This window comes from Bemisia tabaci, chromosome 5 (assembly GCF_918797505.1).
Source record: "Bemisia tabaci chromosome 5, PGI_BMITA_v3".
NCBI classification, from domain to species: Eukaryota; Metazoa; Arthropoda; class Insecta; order Hemiptera; family Aleyrodidae; genus Bemisia; species Bemisia tabaci.
The window spans coordinates 44,179,447-44,207,222 of record NC_092797.1 but is presented as its reverse complement, the minus strand read 5'-3'; the positions used below and the strand labels follow the sequence as shown (position 1 = coordinate 44,207,222).

At 39.8% G+C, this 27,776-nt stretch overlaps 1 protein-coding gene across 1 annotated transcript in view; it reads right to left on the bottom strand.

Moving 5' to 3' along the window:
- LOC109030570 (proton-coupled amino acid transporter-like protein acs) overlaps window positions 1–17,908 on the bottom strand; it is a 50,580-nt gene extending 32,672 nt beyond the window's left edge. The window contains exon 1 of the mRNA XM_072300784.1: window positions 17,491–17,908. The gene's annotated coding sequence lies outside the window, so the exon portion shown is untranslated. The remainder of the gene's footprint in view (window positions 1–17,490) is intronic.
- Between the last annotated feature and the right edge of the window lie 9,868 nt (window positions 17,909–27,776).

Below are 27,776 nucleotides of genomic sequence, written 5' to 3'. Positions count from 1 at the left end.
TTATATTTGCTTTAATGACGCTTTTGTCGCGAATGAATTTGTTATTTGGACAAATTTATGTTAAAAGGAACTAGATACGTGTGCGGAAGATGGGGTCTGCTCATTCCAGCTGGATGAGAAAGAATTTAAAAGTGGGCGTGATTCCTTTTGGCATAATGAAAATGTGGGATTTGATATTGAATCAAAATGGAACTAATCGCCAAAATATGCTAATTCATGAGCCGTGGGCATGTGACAAGAGCGTTAAGGACAGGGCTCATCAGTTAAAGATCACTCCAGTCCCTGTGTGAGTCTCCGTCGTCGATGTTGACGTCACTGGCGCTTTATAGTTCCTATTCATTCTTACGGTCTTCAACTAACGAGCTTACTCTTTTCTCACCCGTCTCTCGTTCCTTTAGCGGGAATACGTCCATTTTACTTTCAAAGCGATTGTTTTTCGGAGGATATGCGTGAATATCAAATGCATTTAAGCAAAGAGGCGACGTAATTTCTTGGCCAGATTCTCTGTATTCATACACATATCGACAGTGTAACTCTGCAATCACATAACTCGGTTTGCGAAGTCGCAGATATCCTGTGATACTTTATTTTTTGAGCGGAAAGCTACTCAACAACAATTCTTTAAAACTGCCGTGATTTTTCTTCTCTATGCGAAGAAAATTCTGCATAAACTTCAAGGAATGATGTCAATTTGTTCTCCTTTAAAAAAATGACATACAGGCGGAGATTTCCAGACACCACAAACGAGATATGTGATCCCGGACATACGCCGCGCCGTCGATATGTTTTTACTATATCACAAAATGACAACAATACTATGAACACAGCACTCGATTAGTTTTTAAATACACGTTGATAAAGGTGTCCTCTCATCCTAGGGAATAAAATACCTTTGTTTTTTACCATAAAAAGAAAAACTGTTGTGCCACTGCTTCTACCCACCAGAGAACGGAACACTTCCCAGCAAATGCACTTCCACCACCTTTTAAAACTGATTCGGAGGGCAATACAAAGTCCAAGCAGAAAAGCGAGAGTTTGCTGGTTGCAAGGAGGTTGACCTCTTTTTAACCACGAGTTCAAGTCACACCCAGTACAGTATCGTCTGGTTTACACGTAACCAACCACTCAACCACTTTGTAAGTAAGTGCACAATCTTCGATACCAGACCAAGTGTTTTTGTCGGCTTGCCAACTGTAGTCGGGCGTGCTTACCCGTTCTCGTGGCATATCTTATTTATCGGCAAAGGAGTGGATGATGCAAAGAATCAGACATCGGAAAGAGACGGACTTTGAGACACGAGTGGTTACTCAAAAGGCCTGCTTTTCTCGAAAAACACGATATCTCTTTCAAGAGTCATCGATGCAGAAAACAGTTCGAGTTGTTTTCTCTTTCCCTTCATTTTTTTGCCGAGCGCCGACTTTTCCACGGCTGGCGTCTAGATTCTTCCATCTGACCGATATCGAAACCACTTGTCGGGCGAAACAGGTGCTGGTTTATTTCAGGAATCGAACGAAGACCTGTCAATCTCATCTACCCGTTCTGGTCGCAAAGATTTGAGTGTCACACAGTCCGCAGACAGCTTCAAGTGTCGGTAATCGCATTATTGGAGTGTGCTTGATTTTTATGATACGGGATAGCGTGAAGCTAGTGCTCTCCGGTGACAAGCGTGTTGAGAGTGAGAGCTTTATGAGCGGGATTAAAGTATTACGCTCGAACATGTCTTCGTCACTTCTCTGGCGCATAAGGGCTTAGCTGTTTTTTTTATATGAGCCCCGTTGCCCGTATGATTGCATGATCTCCAGGGCTCAACTGCTCCGAGCGAAGATGCGTCTGTTTTTGTAAAATGAAGAAGTTTCCCTTTGAAACACACTCTATGGTTACTCGTACAATCAAAATTTGGATGAAGTTTTTTCTTTACGCACCGCTCTAACCTTTTTCAGGGATGTTCGACTCCTTTTTCAAGCAAACGTTTTCCTCATTGGAAAAAAGAACGGTAGAGATTACTAGATTCCTGATTACACATTAATTTCCAGAAAATTTAGGAGCCAGCGTTGAATTTCTGATAGTACTTATCACACAGCTTGTTCTTGTGAACAGATACACGATTCACACAATCAGAAACAACGATAACGTCTAGATACAACTATACGTGCTTGACAGATGTGCGTGTTGTATACACTAAAAATGAAGGCGTCTTCGTCTCTATGCGCTTTCACGTTAGACGTAACACGCCCAAACTAATCACCGGCGGGATATAATTTGCTCAGTCAATTTGTAAGCAAAAAGCTCAAGTTTGAACTAAGGAAAAAGAAAAAGGAAAAGGCAGGTGCCAGATGGAAAGATTAATCTTCCGGAGAAGCAACACATTTTATGGTTATTTCAGGACTGCTGATTATTAAATTGTGGCCAGTTAACGTTTAGTGAATGAATATTATCATATATGAGTATAATGAAATACTTTTTCAGTAAAAGCGCTTTTACACAGCTTACAATGCAGCTAATAGTCTGTGGCTTTGCATACTTTTGGGAGAAAAATTACTTATCGAGGCTTGTATAGGAGTGCTTTTGGATGGATCATGTCGTTAAATATTAAGAAGTGCTAAGATGAAACATTTTAGCAGAATTTTAAGATGTATAGGTCCTTTCCGAGGATGTCCTCAGTATCGGCAACTTAGCATCTCATATCAACGCAATGGTAATTTGAAACAGAGTTGCCATATCGACGGTGAAACTACCAAACCACGTATCTCGTTTGCGGTGTTTAAAAATCTACGCTCGCATTTTATTTTTTTGAAGTAGACAAAATCAATATCATTCCTTGAAATTTTCACAGAATTTTCTCCGCACGAAGAGGAAAAATCACAGAAATTTTCAAGACTGGACGTTAAGTAGTTTTTCATTTAAAAAATAAAGTATGACAGGAAGTCTGCGACGTCGCAAACCGAGATACGTGGTTTGGTAGTTTCACCGCCGATATACGTATTAAGAAGTGCTAAGATGAAACATTATGGCAGAATTTTAAGATTTACAGGTCCTTTCCGAAAATGTCCTCAGTATTGGCAACTTAGCATCTCATATCAACGCAATGGTAATTTGAAACAGAGTTTCCATATGTAGTAAAGTTATTAAAATTTGATTTGACGTGGTGCAATCTTTTTAAAACGAATAATTTTTCCAGTTTGACAGCTTGGTATCGAGCCTTCGTGCTAGGAGATGAGTCCAAGCGTACGAATGATTGAGCGGCCGTGAAGAAATTTTCGCGGTTGCAAATCCTTCTGGCTCCGATAAAGCTTATCTTTTCTCGTAATTTATTAGAAACACGCGGTGCAGGTGACGGCGAGGTTTTATGCACTGAGGACGTCTCGAACGTCGTACAGGGCCAAGACACGACGTCATGTCGTCATGACTTCGGGTCAGATCGACAGGGACATTCAACCGTGCTTCCATAGCGAGGAATTGGATTTTTGATGGGGTTAATGACAAGGTGTCGTAAAAGTCTCTGCACTTTGTTGAACAAAATGGAGCAAAAATTGACGGTGTGGCTCCAAAAACATGTAACTTCTTTTGCGATGCCTCAATTTTCCCGTGATAATTTATTTTTTAATTTTCAAAATAGTAATATTCGACGTCATTTCTTAAAAACTTCCCTGATTTTCCTTTTCTATTTGAGGAATATTCTGTGAACATTTGAAGCAATAGCATTGGTTTGTCCGTCTTTGATAGAATACAATCAGAGCTTTCAATTTGGGAGCGGAGCTTTTGAAACACTACTAAAGAGTCACTCCTTTTCGCAGTTTCGTCATCGACACATGATTTGATGAATTGTTTATCTTTCCAGTCTCCGAGAGAAATTAAAGCTCGTAAAATTGAGAATTAGATGGATTTAATGAAGGACGATATCTCGTATGGTGGAGATCAATAATAGATAGGCCTCTCATTAAGCTCCTTTCATTCGAATCTTATGAATGGAAAGTTTATAGCCAATAAAGATTGCCTGTTAATTTTATGTACAAAACTGTCATTTCCAGGGAAGTTTTCTTAAACTCTTAAGTGAAGTTTTGACCTTTCTGAAAAACCTTGAACGAAAAAAATATACGCAGAAACTTTTATAGCAACTGGATGAAAATTACAATATTCTCTTTTCAATGATAATATTTGCCTTTTCTGCAAAATAATAACAATAAAATAATTGACAAATCGTTAATTTATCGAACAGTGACTGATCAGATTTGAAATATTTTAAACACAAATGTGTAAAATTGTATAATTATAGCGATAAAATATTACTTTCATTAGGTGCTCTTATGTGCGGTTATTTCGACTCGTATAGTCGTCGGATAGACAACTTGACAACCTCACTTTCTTTTCCTTAAAGTTTCGTGTCCCTCAGTGGCGTGGCGTGCTTTGCGATACATTGATTGATCTGTAATTTAAACCTATGGAAAAGGATCGATTAACAGGGTACCTTAATAATCGATTCTTTACCACGGATTCAAGTGGGGAAATATCGATAATCGATCATTCACGCCACGCCACTGGTGTCCCTGTCACTCGACGCGTACCTGACCGCGGGCGGCTCATTAAACCTGTATCGGCCGATGTTAAAACTGCACAACTCCAATTTTGATGAGCCCTGAGGTCCATAAGAAGGCATGTATTCTGGGGCTTATGAGATGATGGACATGTTTGGTTTTAGCATCGACAAATTCAATTGCTCGGGACAGAGAGGAACTACAGGTAGTACGCCAAGTAAGTAACACATTTTCTCCAGTTCAACATGTCAAATCGCTCCTGAAAGCTCGACAGCTCTGTCGTCTTGAGGAAGAACGCCGTATATGCCTCCAGACGTTGCTAAATTTGCTTTGATGAAAAAAGGAATTTTCAAGAAAATCTGCGTATATTTTTATTTTAATTGAACGTATTTAATCAGAATCGCGGTCTAAATACATGCGACGTTGCTCTACATCCCTCTTGTTTTTTTTAACAGAAAACTTCAACTAACAATAAACACAATCATAATTGACATTATGTAAGTATATGAATATTCTAAATAATCCATGGAATTTTTTTTTTTAAAAAATTAAATATTCTGATAAAAATGAGGTAGTTTTTATCATACTTTGATAGACACAGCGACACGAGTATGGTGATAAACACCAGACTCTCTGGTAGCATTTGCCATTTTATGCTGAGTATCACCAGAACTCTGGTGAATACTATCGTAATTTTGGTTATTTTCACTAACCAGCATCACTGTGTAAAAAAATCAAGTAAACTTATAGTAAATGTTACTATACTTTTTTATCCAGTGTAGTTGCGTTATTCTATTCTATGTCAAAGGAATGCAACAGACGAGTATGCAAGGCAACTTAAAATGCAGTTAAGCTGATAAAATTCTAACTAGACCCGATTTGTCCGAAGAGAATTTTATTCACAATTTAATTTAAAGTACCGGAATTTGAGGAGAAATATTTATATCTCCCCTCAAACATAAGTGCTTCATCGGGAAGAAATTTGGCAACCATTAAAAGCTCAATCGGCGATTTTTCCTTAGCACGGCTGACTGACATTTGACTTGCTGAGCCATTGCAAACGGGTTTTTTTGCCATCGACTTGGCTCCCGCGTTCCTAGTTCATCGGATGTCAGCGGAACAATCGCAGAAGAGTGTATGCAGGTAATTCACACGGTGATAAAGCCAAGAGATGACCTTGGGCAGAGAGAGCTAAAAGAGTCCTCCAGGCCAAAATATTTCGCCCGGCACTCACAATTAGTGGGCCAATGACGAGTTCTGCAAACTGCAAATTGTTTTGAGGATCGATTTCGACCTTAGCCGGTGAATGCTTGAAAATTATCTGTACGGGAGGTGCTGATTGTCGATGGACCACCGCGCGAGATGTGTGAAAAATCTGTGTCTCGGCGTGCATTGCGATATATCGATTGATCTACCATTTAAACCTATGGAAAAGGATCGATAAATAGTGTGTTCGCAGCGAACACCTAATGATCGGTTCATCACCATAGCTTAAAATGGGGAAGTATCGATATATCGTAAAGCACGCCACGCCACTGCGAAAAATCTGCTACACTGTGGTATACGTAAGAAGGTCTGCGTTACCTACTTTGCATGTCTAATTATCCGTGTTATTCGTTTTGGGTGCTGTGTTACGGGCATAGGTGCAATCTCGCCCTTCGATGCAAGGAATATAGCAACCTGCAGATGGAATATTGAAATTGATAGACAAAGCTATAGACAATGGAGACAAACTGAAAATAAAGCGATCCTAGTGGTGGAAGCGATGGATAAAGAAGTTAAGTAATAGACAAACTAACGGCAACCCGCCAGAGACTCTAGAGTTAGTCCATCATTTTCCGATTTAGTCTATAAAAACCAACAACTTCAACCAATTGGATCCCTCCAATTTCTCTATGTCTTATTTGTCTATCGCTTTGTCTATCAATCTCGATTATCAGCCCGCTGGACAAGGCACGTCAAGAAGATGACACTAGACAAACACGTACCTCGGTTTGTGATGATACGAACTTCCTATCGTTTAAATGCAAGGAAATCAACTGTTTATACTTTCATTATAAAGCATAACTTCGTTTAATTTTTCTTCAGCTACAAGAGCGATGTCTTAAAAAAATTAATGCTAAAAAATTAAACAGCCCTCTCTCAAGAAGTTAAGCAGAGGTTGAGATTTTGAAAAGATGCCTCGACATACATCCTTTCTTGGTCGTTCTATCGATAAGCGCGCGTTCAGCCATGCAATATCATAACTATACTCAGTACTGCAAATTATGACATCCCACCAAACCTAATAACTTAGGTCGATCCCGCCCGGTTATCTAAATTCGCAATGATTTTTTGGTGTTGAATGATTATTAGCCGTATAGTTACTACACGCCAGTCACCATAACCAATGACATTAATCATCATGGATGCACAGCGAAAACCGCAGGCACGCTTTACGCAGAATAGGCTTTGTTGAGCCTAAAGCGTGACACAAGTTCTTCGAAATTACAGGCTCGAAATTTTCCTCATCCTGTGGAGGACCAGAAAACTTAGGAACGTGTCGCAAATTTCAAGGTCCAGGTGACGAGAATTTTTATGGTCAGATAGAGTTGAGCCAGAGCCAAATGTGATGGCACCGATGTGTCCTGATTAACTAGCAGGTATTCGAGAGGTATGTTTTACTAGAATGCCAAACTGAACCGAAAATGGATCCATTATGTAGGCAGCATTACTGATGGTTGCTCATCGTTTGCCAATCGTTCAAATTTAATAATGGCTCGGTTTCACTCAGAGACGTATAGAGACCACCCAATATTATTCCACGGAAATGGTTTTACTTTCAACTGCTCAACATTTCTTTACTGCCAGCAAAGGTTATCCTACCTTTTTGTTGGCTGGTGAAGTTTGGATCAAAAAGTTTGCACAACAATATCACCAAACATTAACGTGTTTTATAAAAGAATTGCCCGACAAATTGTTCAATAGCCAACAAGAGGGTAAAACGTGTTTGCACACAAGAGATACACCGAATCTCTATTAGATTTTCATTGGATAAAAGCATAGGTTGAGTATGTCGCAAATTTTCAAGATTCTACCATTAATGTCCTCTTCTTGCAGAAAAAAGAGCAAATTTACTTGCAACTCATTCTGTGAGAACGTTAAAAGGAGTTTTCCCTCGAAATCTAAAAATTTGACTTTCTGGTCCATCTCAATAAAAATATCTCTGTTGAACAATTTGCCCCCGAATACTTAGGTCCCTTTCCTTGCGAGCCGTCACTAGTGAACAAAATTTAGCCTAGAAAAAAATGTCTAATTAAGAAAAGAAACTTTTTTTAGACGCTGCATCTGAATCCAATTTCTTTCAGTCCCCTCTCATCGGCAGGGCTAGGAATCTTTGGTGAGGGGAAGGAGGTGAATTGTGTTCGTAGTGCAGCTTCTTGCATTCAATTGTCCTTTATTTGAACGGGTAGGCAATATGCGCTCTCAAGAGTTAGAATAGTGGTATCTGAATCTTCGAGGGATACCTCATATACAGAATACGGAGATAGGTATTTCCCTAGCTCCGAATGGAAATCATATTACAAACTGAGTTGACAAGTGAGCAAAATTACTCGCAACTAATTCTGTAACAACGCTAAAAGGAGTTTGCCTTCGAAATCTCAAAATTTGACTTTACATAGGAAATATTTGACAAACTGAGTTGTCTCAAGGGTAATTTTGTACCGTTCTCACTGAAAATTTCATTGAAATATCCTTTCAATGAAGACAGAAATGCCCTCGCAACTATGTACCAAAGTCTGCCCAGATTTTTTTCGGGAGAGGCCAGATTTCCCGGGAGTTCTGCCCATGCCCCGTTTGCCGCGGAAATACCACCTTTCTTACACGGTGCCCTGAGGCAGTCCGCGTGAACTTTGAGTGGCTTGGAATCAATGCGTTTTAATTAGGCGGTTAGCCGTGACTGAGATGAGCTAACGCTGTCGACGGGACGTGCGCGGACTCGCCGAACACCGCGTAATCCTAACAAGGCTCGCAGGAGATCAACTCGGAAGGTTTACGTGCCCGGATGGGGGGAGGCCCCCTCCCCGGGGGGGATTGGCCCAAGTTAAATCGCAAGTTCAGACACGGACGGGGTCCATTCAGACCTGTTGCGGCGGTCCTAATTTCGGCTCCCGGATAAATTGCCGCGATTCATCCTCGGTGTTCAATCTAAATGTCAATTGACGCCCTTTGAGGTTGGTTTAAGCGCTCCCGTTTCGCCCGCGCCACCGCTGCGCACCCTGGTGGCGGAGAGCCGAACCGGGAGTAAAAATGGGCCGAGTGTCATCTTGAACTAGTTTTGAGCGAACAAATTCGAGAGGGAAAATTAGGTATCGGTGTTTCTATGGAATGAGTGATGTGTGTGATAGCGGTAGAAACCGCGCACTTTTCAGTACAGTAAAAGCTCGCTAAGTCGAGCTGCGGTTTTGATGAAATGCCGATAAAGTCAATTTTTTTGCGATCTCTTGTCACGTCCATAAATTAAGTGGAGAATCGGATACGACGAATTGCCGCATATGTTAAGTTTTTTGTCAGTCCCTGCACAATTTATTTTAACGAGGTTTCACTGTAAATCAAAAGGAAAATAATAAACACAGCGTTGAGATTTTTAGGATTTTTCCGCTCCGTTTCAAGATATAAATCGTTGTGTCCCTAACGGAGGATTGTAAGTCCATTCAAAGGTTTCACGGGAAAAAAGAGGTAGGGTGGTTTTGTCCTAACTTGGACAAAGTGCACCCCAATAAATTTGATCACCAACAGAAAGGTTGCGACGCTACCCTGACTTGAGTTGCAGTACTACCAAAATTAATTGGGAATGTCCATATCCAAAAAATTGGGATAGTACCACAATTTGACGGGATAATCGCACTACTATTCTTGTTCGTGTTCAAAACTGACTAAAAAAAATCATTTTTTCACAAGAATATGACGGAATTTCTGTTCAAAATAGTCAAAAGAGGGTCTAATAAGACTACAAGCTAAAATTAATGCAAGACAATCTCCTTGCGGCCAAGGCACTTGATGCTGGATTCGAGGTTTGGACAAATGGTTTTATTGCAAACTAAAATCATAATAAGATATTTTTTCAAGACTTGAGCGACTAATACATTTCTGTCAGTATCTAGTATGCATTTGATGACGTTTACCAGCCGCATGATAAACGCACTGACAGAAATCTAGTGCTCAAGTAATGGCTATTAGATTCCCTGGGGAGCATGCATAATCCGGAATCTATTAATCACCAAGACTCAGTTTTTCGCGCATTTCATACAATTTAATGGCAAAAAATTAGTGTCCAGCCCGCACAGTAACCTCGACGTTTGGGATTCTGCTACGACTTATTTTGTCAACACAGACCCGATCAATTGGTCGTATTTATGCTAAAGCGAACTATGTGCAAAGGGTTTGCGTGAGATATAGTTCCTTTTAGCAGAAATACGTTCAATTACACTCGACCATTATGGTAGCGTTCGGAGCTTCATGGAAGTTTCCATTCGCACACCTTGTCTGCTGTGCTGATTGTAAGCAAAAAAACCGAATGAGCACTCGAATGTTGCCAAATTTCTTGTCAGAATATATTTATTTTTGAAGAAAAGTATACATATTCTAGCTTGAAATTTTCAGAATTTTTAGATCAAATTTCGAACGAAATCCTCTGAAAAATCGGAAGAGAAATATCCACAATTTTTTTTTTGATTTTGTTGTTTTTAGAGGGAAAATCGACAACGCCTGAAGGCTCATACGGCGTTTTTCCTAAGCACGGCAGTTGTGTCCACCGTTGTTTGTCCATCTGTCAGTCCTCCGCGGTGCACCATCTTGGACGGCCGGGTCCCTTTGAGCCCGGGCAACAAAGCGGCTGTTCCAGCAGCGACCTTCGGAGTCGGACTGTCTGCCGAATTGAATCGTTTCCGAAATCGTTTTTCCACTTGATGACGTTTTTAATGGGAAAAGCACGTTTGAAACCCGCGGAAGCCGGCGGCCGAGAAAAGCGATGAGTAAGTATCAATGCAAGCGCGGGTCACAAAGAGATCGCGCGTTGCCGTGTCGACCCAAAATCACCGGATTTCTAATGTCCTTCTGCATGAATGTTGTTGTAGCAGCTTGAAATCTCGAAGTACAAATCTGATTTAGGTTCGGTGCTTATTTTGCCCCCAAATACTGAATTAATATGTGTGCAGAGCAGGATTGAGTATTTTCGGCAGAGTGGAAACATTTTTTCAATGTTTTTCTTTGAATGTTTTTACATGTTTACGTTCAAGAATATCCGTGATATTACTTTTAAAAACTCTTAGGATGTTGTTATTCACCATGATTCCATCGATAAAACAGAAGTACACATATTTCAATGGTTGCTTTTCAAACATTAGTGAAGAAGGAGGTGAAAAAAGCAAGATGTGCACTGCAATAAATCATCGCGATGAATGAAGTCGATATGTGGCTATTCGAAAAGTTTTCAGTTTATCTCGGATTTAGAGTTTAGATAAGACACTAAGTAATCTGTGAAGGTTCAACGGCCAAAGACGATTGCAAAAAACGAAAACAGAATTTAAGGGCTTTTCAAATTCTCCAAATCTTTTGAGCAATACCTGTGTTGTGTAGTACGACTGTACGAAGCTGAGAAGGGAACGGAAGTCAAAACGCCTTTAATTTTTTGTATATGCAACACGCACATCCCTTGAGTACGAATAGTTGTATCGAAGAATCATGATTGAAAGGCGCGGCATTTGCAACAACATGCTCAATTACATCTGTTGTTTCCTGATCTCCCCAAAAGTTTTCTTCATTTATTTATTTAATTTATTTTATTTAACAGAAAAATGATATTTATATTTCGTGAATTTATTATTTATATTATACTTTGGAGCAAATTTCCGAAAAGTTTCAAGGCGTTAATTTTCGTTGTAAAATACATTGTATACTATGTCACGTTGTTTAGATACTGTGTGATAAGTTTTCTCACACTAATGTTTTTAAAAAAAAAATACTACAAAACAAAGAACTGAATTTTTGATAGATGGCGCATCGAAGATTTAAATTTTCAAATGACCTTCGTTTCTATGGGCAGGAATGGTGATTAAGTGTCACCGCACACCCGGGCCCACTGTAAAAACGAAATTTTAATATCTATGATGGGAACTTTATTCATAAACAACAATAAAATACTCCGATCGGCAATCGTAGGGCACGCGTTTGCAATTAAGCGTGGAAAATTTTCATGCCCTAATTTTCTCGAATGCAGTTTTCCGGTGGATTTGCTGGATGAAAATTTAGCCGTCAGTCTCGTCTGGCCGTGTAATTTTTGCTGTTTGCGAGAAGGGATGGGGATAAAAATTGTAATCACTAAGTGAAACCAGGCGTGACGGTCAATCGGAGGTATTTTAAAATGCTAAAACAACACCTCTGCATCCTGTCGGCCGTCGCGTCGTTGTCATCAACATTTAATCGCCTGAAATGCCCGTCTGCCCCTTCTCATAATTTTCGAACGTTTTATGAATGCATAATTGGTGGAGCTTGGAAAGGACGGTAAGAATGCCTGATAAATACCGCAGTACGTAGCTCGATTATGAACGTTACAAAATTTTCGCTCCTAATTTAGTTTTTTTAGTATCATACATTACCACAAAAATATCAAAAACTGATCCTCAAAAGAGTTCGTAAAGACTCCACAAAATTCTGTGCGATAGAAATGATTGGTCATATTTCAAAACAATATAAGTGAAATACGACAGGAACTCTACAAAATCACAAACGAAAATCCGTAATATTTTAGTTTCACCATAAATATTCTTCAGATTGGGTGTCATTTGCAGACTAGCAGGACACCATTTTACAATGCAGAACTGCAATTTTTAGAATTTCCATAGAATACAGAATTGTTGTCTGCATAGGAAAAGTATGCAGGAAAATTATCATGCAATTGAACAATTAATAAAATTGCTTTCCTAATCTCGAATCTTAACACGATCAAAGAGGTTGTTCCATCCCCCATTAGATTTGGCCCCCTATCAGATATGATCCATCTTTTCAGGAGTGATACAGTAGCATGCGAGACGTTCAAATATGGCGGTCATTTTGACTTAGGCCCCCCCAGAGAGGGGGGGCGGGGGGTCAAAGTCAAAACCTTCAACTGCCTATAACTTTTGAGCGAAAAATCGGATTGAGTTGAACTTTTTTTTAAATGAAAGATCTCAAAAAGATCTATCTGCTGATACCAGAAAAATTGAAAAAAAGTTAAATTTAATGCAAATTTTTAGCAATTTTTCAATTTTTTAGGGGACAAAATTTTCAATTTTGTCGTGTTTCGGCACCGCGCAATGACTCTACTAAAACAAAAACCAGTTTTTTAGATTCTACACTTAATTTCCTACAAGATGCAAAAAACCGCATCTTGGGGAAACGTTTAGATCGCGAGCTATGGCTCGTCAAAGTTAGCCCCGCGCTGAGCGCGCGCGCCCTACGCTGTTCGCATATCCTCTGCGCGTCTGCCACCGATCCTGTTGCCCCTCCTCCCCCTTCCTAAATGCAAATTAACATTCTACTACCCAGCTTTCGTATATATCTGCGTTATAGGTACGTGAAAATTTCAGCAAGTTCGTGATTTCCAGTGGAATTGATGCTTTATTTCGCTCCCCCCCCCCCCCCCCCAACCCGGCCACTGGCACTGAAGTGTGCCCCTGCCAACAACGAAATCATTTTATATTTCTCAAAGCTATGTGGAGAAAAATCGTGCGAAATATTTTTTAATTCCTCAGCAGCCTATTATGAATACCCATAATAATGTCGGCCTCTCATGAATGGTAAACGCTCAATACACCGAAAAGTGGTTGGGAGGTGGGATAAAAAATTACCTCAATTCGATCTCGTAGTCACAGGGTGCTACATCAGCAAAAACATGAAACAAGAAAATTTATATATTTCTTTTTTGCACAATATTTGGAGCACAGTGGCCGGGTTGGGGGGGGGGGGGGGGAGCGAAATAAAGCATCAATTCCACTGGAAATCACGAACTTGCTGAAATTTTCACGTACCTATAACGCAGATATATACGAAAGCTGGGTAGTAGAATGTTAATTTGCATTTAGGAAGGGGGAGGAGGGGCAACAGGATCGGTGGCAGACGCGCAGAGGATATGCGAACAGCGTAGGGCGCGCGCGCTCAGCGCGGGGCTAACTTTGACGAGCCATAGCTCGCGATCTAAACGTTTCCCCAAGATGCGGTTTTTTGCATCTTGTAGGAAATTAAGTGTAGAATCTAAAAAACTGGTTTTTGTTTTAGTAGAGTCATTGCGCGGTGCCGAAACACGACAAAATTGAAAATTTTGTCCCCTAAAAAATTGAAAAATTGCTAAAAATTTGCATTAAATTTAACTTTTTTTCAATTTTTCTGGTATCAGCAGATAGATCTTTTTGAGATCTTTCATTTAAAAAAAAGTTCAACTCAATCCGATTTTTCGCTCAAAAGTTATAGGCAGTTGAAGGTTTTGACTTTGACCCCCCGCCCCCCCTCTCTGGGGGGGCCTAAGTCAAAATGACCGCCATATTTGAACGTCTCGCATGCTACTGTATCACTCCTGAAAAGATGGATCATATCTGATAGGGGGCCAAATCTATTAACAACATTTTTACATCATAATCGTTGTAACTTTAAATCATGAATCAAAACACGATGCCTATCTGTAGTCTTGCAGTCTTTTTACCATTTACTTCTGGTCTACATTTTCTCCCTGATTTATAACAGCAGATAAAATGGATTCGAATCATGAATACATCCCATTTCGATTCCTCCTACTTCAATTATTTACCGAGATTAGATGTACTTTAATTTTATCAAGGTCACATGTTAATTTGCTACTTTTTTTCTCCAGGAAAATGGTTTGGTTCATGTCCTCTGAAATAATGCAATTCAAAGACTGCCGTGGTAAAGATTTTGTGCAGGATGCCAGTAATTATATACACCGGAAGACAGCACTGCGTTCATCATATGAAGCTGTAAATGGAAAAGACAATGCAATAACAAGCTATCTATCTCATAAATTCCTATGCTCTGTTGAATTTGTAAGATGTATCTTACATTCTCATGTTTAAAGTACAGTGAGTAATTTAGATGTTTGATGGAAGAAGAAGCGGAAAATTAGTGCCACGATATCTGATTAATTTCTCCTCAGATTATGCTGACAAAAAATCACATACTCCACCACCAAGTAAAAAAAAGCAACTAAAAACGGCTAAAACATAGAAAAAAACACTATGATGGAAAACTTGTATCTATAAAGATACTGCTACTGGAAAAAGAAACCGGAAAAAACTGGCGCGATAACAATTATGTATTCGTGTAGGTTTTTTTGTAATAACAGAGAGTGTTGAGTTATATCTAGGAACAAAAAAAGTCAGAAAAAACGTTTCAAGCTAGATAATTTAACCACAAGAGAGCAAGACGTTTAATTTTATTCCACTTCACACATTTATACTAAAAAAGCATTAACTTCCAATCAGTAAAAAATTACCAACTCCTGGAATCGTTTGGCACGCTCGAGTCTTTATATTTTACCATTTACTTCTATTTTGAATCAATTTTTCCTCTAATCACAATTAGCCATTTTACCATCATATAAACGAGAGAATAAAATTCATTCCATAGGCCACTCAGATTCTAGATCTTGTAACCAAAATTTTTGGTCCAAAAATTGCATTTCGGTTCGGCAGACCGCGATAGCTACGTCAAGAATTAACAACAGGTAAAAATGTATTTTCCTAATCGGGATTTTGTTCCCCTGTAAATAAATTGACAGCTCGGCAGTCAAAGGGAAACATTATCGGTCATAACTACTTTCATTTAGATGTTAAAGTGACAATAAGGATATTTATTTCATGGGACGAGTTCCCCATGATATTACAATCGTTCCGATGCTATCGCTATGGGATTCCCTATACCTCTGCGACCTTGAGCGTTTCGCCCAGTCTCCGATTTTTGGTTGATTTTCCGATGTATCAAAAACCGTTGTATTTTTTAGCCAATCATGTCTCTACGTCAAGTTGTGTTGATTGCTAAAATTCGCTTTCAGCGAGTTTTTTTCCACTTGAGATGTCGTGTCTGACTGGTAAATCTGCGCAGAACCACGAAGTTCCGTTTTTAGGCAAATTCTTTTTTTTGGGAGGTTCTGATTGGTTATTTTTCGCCATCAGTTTTCTGTTCGTTGGTGCAAAAGATCGCCTACCTCGGTGCTCTTGAGAAGCCGCCATTATCCCACCTCAAATTCGAAAAATAGAAGTAAAGAAATAATAACCATCGTACAAGGTGGAAAATTGTTCTGGAGGACTCGTTACGGATATATGAGCCAAAATCAGAACTCGATTGATTGATTTAATCCATGAATACAGAAATATTGCCTCAGCTTACTGCCGCGATAGCAAATGCATAGTGAGATGAACCTTGAGACACATGATAGCATAGGCAAACAATGTCTCACAGAGAAAGGCGCTTAGCTCATTTCTTTCATATCTCAGAGGCTACGAAGACGCGAATCGCTCAAGGACAACTCTTGTGATAAGTCCCGCCCATCGTCCGAGTCTTTTGAATGCTATTTTTTCTCGAGATGCCGCGGAACCGTGATAGCCTAGTTGACTGAGGCGCCCCATTTTTTTGATAAGGTGCGGGCAATAGGTGATCGGGAGTTCGATACCCGGCGATGGGAGTTAATTTTTAATGGTTGTATTGAATGTTTTAGACCAATCATCAAAAAATAATTAATACTAGATGATAAATGTACGAACATTTTCTCGTGAGTTAATATGTTAAACAAAAATACTGGAGTATACCTCCTTCCTTTATATAATCAGCCACATGTTTCCCCAAATTAATGACGTTATTTTCTTTTTTTCAATAAAGTTTATTTGCATTCAACGTTCGTAAGTTAAGCAAGATGTACCTATTGATACAAATAGAAAGACATGAAAATAGTATGTCTAACATTTCAGTTGTTTTTTTTTTTTTTTTTTTTTATTTTTTGTTTTTTTGTCTTTTCAATAAAACAAATTGCCTTGGACTAGAATCAGTGTATCTCTGAAGACAAAAGCTAAGTTTTTTGATAAAGAAATACTAATATATTCATCCGTTATATAATCAGGGAGATGTTGACCCAAATATTGATGTATATTTTCTCTGTTCGCCCAAATTAATGATGGTATTTTCTTTTTTCAAAAAATAAATAAAGCAATGACATGAAAGTAGTATAGTGCACATCGAACATTTCAGTTACATCTATTTGAATGAAAAAATGGCAACTTAGGAGGCACATAGGTCACTTATGATGCGTATTCGGGCATATGTGTAGAGTAAAAATATCATACTTTACGCCGAAAAAGCGAAACTGAAAGTTAAATGCGTTAACTTCCGAAAACCATGTATAATCCAACGAAAATAAATAATTGGTAAATAACAGCTTTCTTGTATGCAAAGAAAAAAAAATTAAAAATGTTAAAAAAGAGATGTTGACACAAAATTACATAGCCCCTTCAATTCTGAAGATACTGCAAACGAACTGTACCTTAAAATTTTCATATCCCAGAAGCTAAAGTTCCCATGACGAATATTGCTATCGCTAGCGATTGCAAAAACCAACTTGTTTACAGTTACATTTGTCTAAAACTAGGCGTATAGGCTAAAGTAGGCAGGGCTTGTTACATTTATGTGTTTATGGGTATACCTCATACAGAAAAAGGAATTTGTACACAAACAAATACCAAGACATTAATATTATTACCGCACGCATGTTTTTAGAGCCGATAACCCTAGATTATCTAGGCCAAACAATTTCATGTGTGTATCATATGAATTGAAGTTCAATTTTTACACCAAGATCACTCTCCGCATACCTACGCCAAAAATCTCAAAGTAAAAAATTCATGTAACCCTTGCTTGGTTATACAAAATATAAACTGACCTTTCTTAAGACTTCAACCAAACGTTCCGTCTCAAAATCTTTTTCATCGCACGGGAAATATAATTTCATCAGAAATTACCACCGAAGTAACTCGATATATTTAAAAAAATCTCAGTCCAAAAAGTAACCAAAAAAGGGAGAAAACGAGGCACACGCACAGAAAATTTTCTCCCAAGCACGTTTAAGTCCAACGATGACGTACAAATATAATCTCGACTCAATTTTAAACTTAGGAACACGTGCGAGTAGAATGAGTTTCTAGGGTATTATTTTTTTCACTTTGAAAAGTCTCGAAAATGTGTTTGAAAACTTGCAACTTTCGACTGGACGCCACGCGCTGCGGCGATAACAACGGACAGTGTGACGACGCGAAACCGTCTCGTCTCGCAAATTCACGAAGCCTCGCTGGCGACAAATTTGTGACTGGCTTCAGTCACGATCCTCGGACGATCTTGGACTATCCTACGATTAGGGGCAATCAACGATTTCGTCCGTCACAATCGGTTACAGGAGACCCGGGATCCCCGCCCCCGCCCCTCCCGCGGTGGTTTTGCGGGCCCCTCGACCCCGTTACCTCGCAGGGACGATCCCGTTCTTAATTCCGGTCCTCCGATTTAAAATGAAGAGGTTATCGGGAGAGGGGGGGGGGGGCTGAGGCCAATGCCACGGTCGCGGAGAGGGGGGTGGGGTCGCTCTTTGCTAGCTAAATTGGGATCAAACTTTCCCGCGCTTATACAAAAATCTGGGAAAAATTTGAAAGTCGCATGGAAAATATTTTGGGTGTGAGATTGTTACGAATCGACGGTGAAACTAGCAAGCCTGTACCTCCTGTTTCTTTTTTTTCTCGTTTCTAATGAAAGTAAATTAGATAAAAAAAAACCAATTTTCAGATCTTGAGGGCCTTTCAAAATTGTCACTAATAATCCAACAAATAACATAACTAATACTTTTTTTACATGCATTGAAGTAATATATAAAGCTTATTACACAGACATTACGCACAACTATCATCATCGCAATAAGTTCTATCACTCCGTAAGTTTTCATGTTTTTTCGCAGTTCGCTCGACCGTTCAACAGGGCCGATTTTCATGATCCTCACGGCTATCGACATGGGACAGTCTCTAGATGAACCTTCTCTACTCAGATTTTGGTAAAATGACCCAAGGGTTCTTATATAACGTGATAAATTTGTTGATTTTGTTACTCAAACAATGCAAAAGTTCAGTCTTTGTCGCAGTTCGTTCTAAATAAGTATCGGGCCGATTTTCATAATTTTTGCGGCTATCAATAGGAGATGGCCCCTGAATGAGCTGTTGTCTTTACCTCACTCACGGGGCCCCGCGGAGTAGGTCTTAGAGGGCGCGAAGTGTCGTATGGGAGTTGGGCCGTATAGCGGCTAGGGGGGCGTAGTGCGTACTCCCTGGTAATTTTCATAAACTTAGATTAATAAAGTTAGTTCAATTAGTTTTTAACCGTAATCCACTGATCAAGGCTATACCTCTTACCATGCAAATAAACATGCAAGTTAACTGATCAGGTGCACTGACCTAAGATACAATGCCTCCGGACGTACGATTCATACCATAAAGTGTGGCGCGGCACTAAATCAGTTTCTCTCTCTGATCATTACGAAATCATTTGTTGTCAACGCGAACTTGCGAGGACGTTGCCTCTACTTATCAATTTTGGAGTAAACAAAATTCTCCAAACATTGCATGAGACTGGAGTGGGTGTCGGTCGCTGTAAAACCGAGCCTGGATTTCCTCATGAGTCTTGAGCTCCATAAGAATACGTATGTTCTGAGGATCATCAGATGATAGGCATGCTCGGTTTTAACATCGACTGATGGACTGATTCACTTGTTGGACGCCACCGTTCGACGCGCGACGCAACGGTACCTCTGTGAATCTATTCGCACGGAGCTTTCCTGTCTTGCTGAGGAAGAACGCCGTACGAACATTAGAAAATTGCCAAATTTCTCCTAGTGAAACATGTATTTTTGAGGAAAGTTATGCATATTTTTCCTTGAAATTTTCAGATATTTTAGATTAAATCGTGAACAATATTGATTGAAAAATTCGAGGAAAAATATTTACAATTTTCTCAGTAAATTCGGGTTTTCTTAAACTAAATATGGCAACGCCTGAATGCTCATACGGCGTTCTTTCTCAGCACGGCAGTGTACTATTGCATCACATTCGTCGATTTTCAATGTTTTTCTCTAAGCAGATAAGTGATTCATCGAGGAGGACCTAGATAAACCTCGCACCTTCAGTTCGCGCGGCACGCGCTACCGTGTCGAAATGAATTTCGAAATCGGTGCAGTTTGAAAATAGGTCCACGGAAGTAGCACAGGGACAGCTTCGACAGTGGCACTCAACAGGCACTCGAAGAAATGTTGATCACAACAAACTAAGGTCCCTTTCAAAACATTTTCGAGTACAATTTCCGATTGTTTATTTCATCGCTTTGGAGCAAGCATAGCAATAATTTTCTTTACATAGCGTTGGGAAAATTTTGGGAAGTGCTGATGACTTGTTCAATGATTTTTGCTTGCAATTGTAGGAAAAATCAATGGGATATTCGGTTGAGGTCTATAACCGATCTCTGGTAAAAATAATATTTTCGAATTAAAATTTTTCAGCAATGGAATGTAGCCGAACATTGTAAAATATTCTGGACAAATGACAGCATCAAGTTCTCCGCGAACGTACAGGTATGATAAGTTATATCTGAAAGTTCCCGTCCTTGTAAGAGCTTAATCGCGCCAAATTCAGACCTTCCTATGATTCCAGCTTGAGAAAATCCAAGCGTCACAGCGGAATGAAATCAATGTGGAGTTATATGCACGTAAATTTTCAATGTTCTGTCACATTGATGCTAAGAAATGGAATCCAGATGATAGTTTTTACATCGAGTCTTTACATCAATGTAAGATAGGTTCACTGTAAGGTCCAAGTGTGGGAAAATCAACATGGATTCCGTCAGAACGCATCTACGCAAAAAATTATAATATGTATGGGGCCCATGACACCCTCGTGAAAGAAATTCCGTTGAGATTTAATATGAAAAATTTAAAAAAATAGAATGGGATTTTTACATGGATTTAACATTGATTCCATTCGAATGCGACGCTTGGGCACGGTTACATCAATATTCAACATTTCAATAGATCGCATTTGATTGTCGTTTGGTGTATCGTTCGGTTCAAAACAATAGAATATAACCTCAAAGAAAAATTTTAGGATTTAAGCTGGATAAGCTGAAAATGAGAAAATTCCTATCAATTTCACTTTTCCTTGCCATTTTGTACCCAAAAGAATCAAAAATCAACCGTACAAAAACCCCGTTCCTTCAGGTTACTCAATCGAGTTTTGAGGCAATGTTTACATGTTGAAACAATCGATATCGATACAATCTCACGTGTTCGATATATTGAATACGATCTATTGCCGTTCAAATCTGGGCCAGCGTCGCACGTCGCACAGTGGTTCGAGTCGATAGGAGAGGTCGGACAAAATTTGGAAACTTCAAACGCTCATAACTCCGTTTATACAAAACTTGGAGGTTCTAAAAATTGTCTCATTGGTTTTCTCGATAAATTTTCTACCAGAAGCATCCTAAAAATTTAAAATGTGACGAAATAAACATCAAAATTTTGCAGGTTTAGTCAAAAATTTCATGTCCGATCTAGAGAGGTCAATTAGAGTTGACTCGATCCACTTTGTGTCGCGTAAACTTTGAGGCATTCTGGATGCGATGCGGTACCCGTCCCGTGCAAGTTGCACTTTAGCCGGGCAAGCACTAGACAAGAACGCCCCCTCTCAAATCAACTCATGAATGAGAATACACGATAACATTCCTGCGTTGCTGCTGCTCATTAAGAATTATGAAACTTCCTTCTCGGAACCGCTTAAAACCGAGCACGCGCGCCGCAGGAATTCGTGAGTTTTTTCCAGTTTTTCTTTTTCTTTTCCTATTTAATATTTGTTCCTTTTCCCACATTTCTACGTCATAGTTCCTTGCCGTGGTATTCCGCTGCGGAGATTCTTCTAGACGCTCTTGGGTAAATTGCCTTTAATCTAGATTATGAGACTTTGAGGCCCCGTACTGTCGTGTCAAGGAAGAACGCCGTAAGAACATTCGAGAGTTGCCAAGTTTCTTTTCGTGAAACGTTCATTTTTAAAGAAATTGATGAATATTTTTCCTTGAAATTTTCAGGAACTTTAGGTGAAATTACGAAAAAAATAATCTGAAAAATTAGAAGGAAAATATCCATAAGTTTACCAGGAAATTCATGTTTTGTCAAAGAAAATTTGGCAACGCGTGAAGGTTCATACGGCGTTCTTCCATAGCACGACAGCATAGAATTGACCGCAGTTTTGATTTAACCCTTGGAGCACGCCAGGTTCTGTTAAACGTTGATGAAGAAAGAACATTATTAAGTTTAGTGGTATCAGGGTCGTATTTTGAGTCGCTCCTTCCCCTGTTCCCTCCTTTAGGAATTTCCTATTGTTTTAAAAGCTTGAAGCCCTCTTCAGTTTAAGTTAATTTTGGTCTTTGGTGCCAAACATTAAACAAGCGGCCTCCGCACTTGGTATGTTTACATTCATGTTCCAGACTTTCAAATTTTCAGGGTCTGAGAGTCTGTCTCTGCAGATCCACTTGTCCATTCCTCATAAAGTTGCCACCACCGAGATTCGAACCCAGGACTCATTGGTCTCGAATCAGACGCGTTAACAACTAGGTAAAGCCGGCCAGGTCCTATGTTGATCACCTACTGATTAAGACGCTATCTAGACCTGCATCATTAAAAGGATATTTTTCGCTAGCTTCCAGTAACATTTACAGAATATCTTGATAACTAGACACTTGCAAGAGATAACAAGGATTTTACTTTTCAAAAATTGTAATAAAAAGTTGTATTTTTTTTTTTAAGAACATAACTAATGGCGAATTTGCACACAAAAATTGCATTGTTTCATCTGAGAGTGCTTAACGAGCTGAGTGAGTTCGCAGTATTTTTCAAAAAAAAAAATTTCTGACATGGGAAATTGGAGAAAAATTGATTTAAAAGTGAGAAAATGTGCCCCCTCGTGGCGGCATTTTCCATTTGAACAAATGTATTTTAGCAAATTAGGTTATTTTGTCACATTTCCTCCAATAATTGTCCAACTTAGAAACCAAGGATATTCTCACACTCGGTTTTTCTAGCAGTATTATTTTAAAGATGAAATTTTCAAAATTTCAGACACCTGCAAATTCTTATTCAGAGACAATATCATAATCAAGCTGAAATATGCGCGTCTACTCCTTTACCCATTACCTCATAAGATCAATTTACACGTATTCATTCCTCCTCTCCCCTCCCCCCAACAGGCATTTTTATTCCCTCATTCATTCATTCATTCATTCATGAACTCGGCGGCATTTGTAGGAAAACAATCAGCCAGTCTCATTCACGCCATCGAAGTGTAAACAATAAATAATCGATCGTTACATATTTCTGTCTGGCACGTGATAAGTGGATTCACCAGACGTTCACGAGATGTGGAGTGAGCTAATTTTTTAAACGCTGGGCTGATTGACGGTTTAAATGATGAACCTCCGTTTATCAGCCATTACGATCACGCAAAAATCTTCGCGCGGCAATTATCCGGTTTCAAAAACGCATTTGAATTACTTAACGCGGACATGGTCAAACTGCGTGATTATAATTTGAAAAATCGTATATGACAGGTGCTCCTGAATGATTGGCTTCGTTGCCATTCTGGTTGCACTGGTAAACATTTTTAGGCAGCTGTAATAAGTATGTTGCGAAGTTTTGCTTATGCGAAAAGAGAGGTTATGTTTTTAAAAGGAGCTTATGCCAGCTATAGGTTGGCCTAGTGGTCAGCGCACCTGATTCTACATCAGTAGTTCAAGATTCGAAACCTGGTAGTGGCCTCAAATTTTCACTGAGCTACGAAATGATCTGCAAAAATTGACTATAATTGGCCTTAATCCTTGAAAATTTGTGAGGCCTAGAGCATGGATTGGCACTATTGCCTTGATGTCTACGGACGCTAAAAAACGTCTGTTAATGGCCTTAGGTTCTTAACGGAATAAAATCCGAAAAACCAGGAAAAAAAGGGGGAAAATCCTAATGACCGTATTAGATACTTCACAGTCTGTTTAGAGACTTTCCGCATTTTAAGCTTTTCGCCACAAACAGTATACCTCGGAAAAGAAATATTTGGGAATAGCTGAGTCACTCCCGGATTTGAAACTCCAAGTGAATTTAAGTTCGGTTAAGTTTCAGCAACGCTTTGAAGTCCAATAGATTGTCATGTGAGGGAAACGTTTTTCATATACGGAGACTGTGAAACTATGTCGGTTGATAAATATCCACATATAAGTACGTTACTTTGCCGAGAAGAAAATTTGGGTTAAACATTAGAGGGAAATCGTCCTCCTTGAAGTGAGATAATGTCAAAGCGATTAGAGACTCGGGTGCCGCATCCAAATGGCTGCATTTACGTAGAGCAAAACGTGTAGAGAGTAGCTCGAAATGAAGACTGCGTGGGTGAAAAATGACTCGTTATTCGATCAAAGCTCCCTCTGACTACATGAATAATATTGAAAATTTCGGAGCTTCGATTTTTTGTGAGCTTTTGCAAATGACAGCTGATTACCCCTCAGGGCCGGATTTGCCTACTTGCCGCCCATGGGCCGCCTGTATTTTGCCGCCCCCTTCTAGTTCGTTTTGAAACATTAATAAAAACCATCTAATGAACGTGCCAGCGGGGGAAGGCTGCATAAGACGCGTTTACTCGTGTTGAACACGTTTTTTGGGAAAGCCCTGTCAACACTACTAGCAAAAGTTCACGGACCTTTGGAACTTTGCGCGAAAGTTAAGTTTCGTAAACCTATCTCTGTGTGGACAAGGCCTTCCATTCATAAGAAATGAACGAAAAAATTATGAAAGAACAAACACAAATGTGGATTAATGATTTTAACTTCCGCCGCCGCGCCGCGCAGACCGCGCCGTGTTTGGCGCAATGCATGAAGTATTCACGCAGTCTTGTAGGCGCTATGCATCTCACGCTGATCGCACTGTGTTTGGCGCAATGCGTGAAGTATTCATTCATTCTTGTAGGCGTTACCCGTTTCACGCTGACCGCAATGACCGCACTGTGTTTGATGCATTGCGTGAAGTATCTGTGCAGTCTTGTAGGCGCTAATATAAGTTAAATGCCGATCGCCACGCCGAGGGTTTCTCCTTTTCATCTTAAGTCCTCGTCATCATTTCTCTCCAAGTCGCGAGGCCAAATTGCGTGTTTGGTTTCTCTCTTAACTCGACTAATTGAAGGTGCTGTCTCTTGTGTCACTGAAAGACGACAAAATTAGAAATTACTATCCTCTCAGGAAATGAGAGATTTTTTCACCTTTTCTCGTTAGTAATTTTTTTTTTTTCTAAATCCGATTTTTCTTTACACCTACATTTAAAACAATTGCAAAATTTGCCGCCCCCCATAGATTTGCCACCATGGGCCGCGGTCCATGTGGCCACCCCTTAATCTGGCCCTGTACCCCTTAACTTTTGATGGAAGAAATTAAACAATGCCTTATATTATGAAGTCAAAAATCCCTCCCCATAAGAAATGTATATAGTATAGGGGACTACGCCGTCTAATCGCTTCGCAGTCCGACCCCTTCGAAGCGCTTCGCGCCTCAGAGACTAAGCGTTAAGCGTTATATTTATGATTTCATATTACAGATCAGTTTCAATAAGAATAACGGTTTTATAAAAAATAAATTGCGTGCGGCTGCTTTGAGCAAAAAATCAAGGCCTTGCCGTCAGTTTTAAACGCAAAAAAATGTTAAATCATGGAAAATGTATACATTATTTAAGAGAGGAACAAACTCGGTTACAAACTATTATGTAAGTTCGATAAAGGCATTGATCAATCCCTTTTTATGAATACAGATTTCACAAAAAATGTTCTTTTTAACTCCTTGGTATACATTCGCTATACACAAAATGTATGTTAAGTGTATGATTTTTTGATGGCTCTGCTACTTAAGAGGTTTCATTTTTTCCATCCTTTTCTTTTCCCCAATACATTTCTTCTTCTCTAGCCGATTCTCTGCCGCGCAGGATCATCGCACCGTTGTCAAAAGGCGTGAGTAATGAGCTTGCACTCACACTTCAGATCCGTCTGATTGAGTGTTGATCGAGGAACATAACGGAGAAAATAAATCACACATAGCCGCCGAGCACCGAAACACTCCAACAGGTAACCGTGAAAGAACATTCCTGCATTTCCGGGTGAGCCGTCCGTCACGTAAGCACACACAGTACCCAAGGCTCACGTTACACGCGGATGGGGTTATATTGAGAGCCATCCGGGTGAGGCCGGTATTTTTCCACTTGACACCTCGCCACTCGGCCCGAATCGGCACGGCGTACAATGGTGCAAGTTAATTTCAGGAGCCGGACAAAATTTGGAAACTTTGAAAGCTTATGATTCCGTTAATACAAAACTTTAATGTATTAAAATTGGTTTTAAAATTTATTTTTTCGTAAAATTTCCTATTAAAAACGTTTGTGAAAACTTAAAATTTGACAAAATAAGCAAGAAAAATTGCAGTTTTGGTTTCAAAATGTATGTCCGACTTCTCCAATTGACTCGCTCCTCTGTGCGGTGCGGCAAATAGCGGCCGTGCGGTTAGAGGTTACGTTCGTTTCGTGAGGTCGATAATCATCTGAATGCAGTCCCCGATTCGATCGGTGCAACGTCTCAGCATGAATGAAGTTTGGAGGGTCATCAAGCGGGGCTCTATCCGGGCAGGTCATGAAAGAATCTGATTTCGGGTCTTCCGTCTTCATTCGAGGTGTTCGACCTTCGTAGTACGGATAGAGCATGGTACGCATGTCGATTTTACGCGGGAAACATTCACGCGGTGCATTCTTGGGTTTCCCAGTACTTATTAGTTATTTTGGGATTAATTACTTTCCTCTAAATTTCCAACTTTCTATGCTTAAACCTGTCCCCTACATGCTCGTAGTTTGCTTATCGAGGGCTAAGGAACAATGCCGTTTAACCGACGATTTAGAGGGAAGATGAGATAGCGCCTTTGCTGCACTCTACAGTATAAAATACTTAAGCTGATGATTTTAATTTTTTAAAATTCTGCAGGGGAGCGCTGAAATGAGGCTGTAATGTACGAAAAAATTGCAAATCTAACCTCAAAATTACAAAAATGTTTTCTCTTCTTCCTGCAATATTGTCAGTCTGCAGATGGGCGGCATTGTACCTTAGCCGCGTCGAGAGGATCTGCATATGGGCGGCATTGTACCTTAGTCGCGTCGAGAGGATAAGTTGTGATGTAAATGCGTTTTAAATAAACAACGTCATTTTTTTGTCATTCTCAAAACATATTTAAAATGTGTAAAAAAGCGCTAGCGTAGTTTTCATGCAATTTCACAAGGAAATAGAGCTTTTATTTGGTTAATTTCTCCTCTATCCAATAGACCCATTCCAACCCTCGTAGATTCCATCATTCTCGATCATCCCGAAAATAATTACTAAATAAGCGAAACCTTCAAAAAAAACCTGCCTCCTGAATCTAAAAGGAAAGTGTTCTTCCAAAGAGCATGAACCAAGAAAAAAAACACCGGTTTCAAACAAATAAAAAAATATTTTTCGTGCAGTTTTCCTGCTAGCCCGTCGCTCAAAACCCTGACACTTCAAAGAGCCGCCCAGATGCGCGTATTTAGCTCAAGTATGTCAACAGTAACCAACCGAAGTGTAGGAGCTCGTACACTGCGCAGAAAATTGATCGTTTGGCAAAATTTCTTCGCAAGGTCGACCGGTGCTTTTATATTATCCGCGGGATTCGAACGCGAGCCGTGCCGGACGGCGAAATGACCAATCACGCCGCCAAGGGGTCGCTGATGTTATTGGCGCCGCCGCCGCACAACCGGAAAAAATATTGCCTTTTCCTGCTGGATCGCAGCGAAAATATTGCACTTTTCTCCGCAAGGTGGCGGCGCTGGTTGGCAGTTGGCTTACCTTCAAAAGTCATCAACTCAGTCTGGGGAAAAAACCCGACGACCAAGTGCCTAGGGGATCCCGCGTTATCATGCGCTTGCAATGTCAATGCATTATTCTGTGGAATCCTAATTTTTTCGAGATTTTAGAATCGCAGTTGGTGCATATATGACGACACATTGAATTCCCCGTTTTTGAAGTGAGCTATTTCGTCGTTTCCCAAAACGAAGGAACGAAACTAAATTAC